We start from the raw sequence: 3254 nt of genomic DNA on the forward strand, positions 1-3254 counted from the left end.
TTGTCTTCCCCTGCCTTTTGATTGGCCTGGCATGCTTGAGAGGGGCACGAGTGCTGATTGTTTCAAACAGAACCTGGCAAGCTATCAGCTGGGAGGATTGTTTATTGGTGGGGAGAGGCAGGACAAAGTCAACAAAGAGAGACAGGAGCCAACAGTGGCTCTGGAAATGTCCAGAGACCGCCTTCAAAAGGAAACAAGCATCTATACATCACCTCTAAGCGACCATGAAAAATAGCAAATGGCACTAGAAAAATAATTTGTCCAGTGCCACCCTAATCAGTGGTTTTTGTGGGAAAATATTAGCCACACTGAGTCACAGTGGGCTCCATAAGAGAGTAATGACTATAAGAAGGATTAATGTCATGCAGTGTGAATAGTTATGTAGGCAAAAACAGTCGATCAGTAATGAGCGATCAATAATGATATTAGCTCTTATGTTACTCACTTGTAATCTTGTGTCTGTTAGTATTTATATTGGAATGTAAAATAATTCGGCTGAATGATAGAAATTAATTACAAAAATAAAATAAACATGCAAATAAGTAAGTGAGCAAGAAAGAGAACGAAAGGAAGAAAGGAAGAAAGAAAAAAGAAGAATAGAAAAGAAAAAAACTGAAATGGGGATAAGGCTATCATTTGAAATTCTGAGGTACATAACAAACACATAAGTCATTTCAATACAAGCTATGATTTGAATCCATCTAATAAGATTCAGCAAAAAATCACGATTATCACAGTTAATAACTTTACTGGCAAACTTTTATGTCTGACTATATTATGATGGCTGTATGTATTTACCTACTGAAGGTTGCAGCATATTTAATGTAACTAAAATGATGAGCTGTGCAGCTAGAAAATTTCACCTTGCATTTTGTATCTAAATGGGAAAAAAAGGGGTTACCCTTTTTATTGAGTTTGGCTGAATAGACCAGATCCCCGAATTCATTTAGACATGCCTATTTCTCTTTCACGGCCCTGCACTGAGTCCCTCTATACAAGGATGAGTGCGCTGTGGCCTCGTGCTCGCCTCCATCCCCCTGAAAAAGGAGCGGGAGAAAAGGCAACAAATAAACAAAAACACATCTTGGAGTTGCTTTTCCTTGCCTCTCCATCCTACTCATTTTGAAGCAGCTGCACGAAGAATGTCAAAAATCCGGAGTGCCCTCTTTTTATATACCTTTCTGTCAAGTATTTCTTTCTTTCCTCAAGTTCAGATGGAAACCAACGTCTGATGACACATCTGAGGTACTCTAAAAAGACCCAGAGAGAAAGAGAGAGCAAGAGAGGTAAAGACAGGAGGGAGATGGGCGTGCGTGTGTGTGTGTGTGCATTTCCTTCTGTGCGTGCGCCTTAATGTCTGACTTTTTCTGTGTGTGTGCATGTGTGCCCGCGTGCATGCATGCGTGCATGCGTGCGTGCGAGCACAGAACCTCTGAAGATGGTGCAGATGTCCACGCTGTGGCTGGTCTTGCACGCTGACTGTGTTCAACATGCCTCAAAAAGAAGGGATTTTCCCTCTTTGTTTCAAATTTCACACGCCTTCCAAATGGGCACAGACTTGCCTCTAAAATAAATAAATAAATGGATGTATCAGTGGCCAACATCTGCAGATTATGATTAGCATTTGGAAATTGCGTCCTTGAATGAGATTTGGATGTCGACTGTCAGTCTTCTTTTATGAGTGTGACTATTCTGGGGAGCTAAAGGGTACTGCTTTGTCCTTAAATTGGGTACAATTTGGAGGGAGAAAGAAATCCTCTTCTCTCTCTTCGCCTCTGCCCGTTATGATGTGCCGTCTGAACAAGAAAGAGACACTATTAATTGTGTTGAATATGAATAGCTGTATTTGGTTAACCAGTTTCAAAGGGAATTGGCCTAAAGGAACTTCTTTTCCTCTTCTTTCCCCTACTGTCTGTCTGTGCTTTTTCTTCTCTCTTTATCAAGATTTTTTTCTTCCCTCTCTAATTTTACACTGAGCGAGCCGGCTGCTTTAGTGCGGCTGCATTATCTTATGTATTCAGCTTTCAGCTCCTCTCCCTCTCCCGATGAGGCGAGGCTTAATTGGGCTCCGGCTTTAAAGTCTGTAGAGCTCTCCACTTGCTCATAGAAACACATTCACGGGCTGCTCATTCACTTCGAGTATGTGTTAGATGTACAAATATTATTTACTTTTATACTCTAAATCAAAAGGCACACACTTCCTGCTACTCTACACACAGTCCATGCAGGAGAATTCACAGTTCAATTCACTTCAGGTTTTTTTTTTTTTCTTCCTGCCTCAAATGCATTACAAGAATGTGCTGCTGCTTCACAACAAAAGTATTATTTAAAAGGGCCGTTTCATTATAATGTTGTGGTATTGCTGATAAGGAAATATTAACAACCCTTTTATTATTTAAGGCCAGTAATTATTACATTGCCTTATGGTAAAGCGGACGCAAGCAGTGGAGAGCTAGCGCATTTTAATTTAAACAAGAAAAAGAAACCCCTTTATATATCTCTCTTCAACCAACAACTATTTATTATGATATGACACAATTTTTTTTCTCTTTTTTTTTGTAAAGCATAATTCAGAGTGTGTTGCATTTTGTAATTTCTCACTGAAATCTCAAACATGTATTTATGAAGATTAATCCTTAAAGCATTTAAAAATACAGAGATCTGACTGACAACAGAAAATATTCTTAAACTGTTTTTATAGGGGGTGGGGGGGTGGGGAGGGGGTAGAGCTATTTTCTCTGTGTTCTGTGAAAAAATTAAACACACACACAAACAAAAGAGAGAAGATGCAGACACACACACACATATGCCAGAGGTGTAACATAAAGAGCTTCATACACACACTCCTACGTTCCTCACACCTAAACAACCCAAGCAATTAGCATCACCATTAAAGCAGTGGAGAAGAGAGGAGCTGTTAAAAGAAAGATGCTAGAGAGAAGGGTGGGTGTGTGTGTGTGTGTGTTGGAGGGGGGGGTTGCTTCTTATCTCCTCCAAACTTGGTGGCTCTTGTTTTCCAGCGAGCCTGTGTGCTGTTATGTGGAGTGTCTTGGTGCTACCCAGTCAGTGACAGTGCCGAGGCCATCTCAGATATGGGCTGATGAACTGCAGATGAGCGATTCTCACTTCCCTTAGACCTGAGCCTACATACAAACTCCTCCTCATTAGTTTTTTGTCACTTGCTTGGGTGCCAGGCACAGGAATAAATGAGACCACTATCAGCAGCCGCCTTGATAAGCGGCCTTATCTCATTA

General features: G+C 40.7%; 1 long non-coding RNA gene across 1 annotated transcript in view; it reads right to left on the reverse strand.

Annotated features, from left to right (window-relative positions):
• Positions 1-2587: 2587 nt before the first annotated feature.
• LOC115354460 (uncharacterized) overlaps positions 2588-3254 on the reverse strand; it is a 37006-nt gene continuing 36339 nt past the window's right edge. The window contains exon 3 of the long non-coding RNA XR_003927777.1: positions 2588-3254. This exon is cut by the window's right edge and continues 132 nt beyond it. This is a non-coding gene — a long non-coding RNA (uncharacterized LOC115354460).

The sequence above is a fragment of the Myripristis murdjan genome, chromosome 22 (assembly GCF_902150065.1).
Source record: "Myripristis murdjan chromosome 22, fMyrMur1.1, whole genome shotgun sequence".
NCBI lineage: Eukaryota > Metazoa > Chordata > Actinopteri > Holocentriformes > Holocentridae > Myripristis > Myripristis murdjan.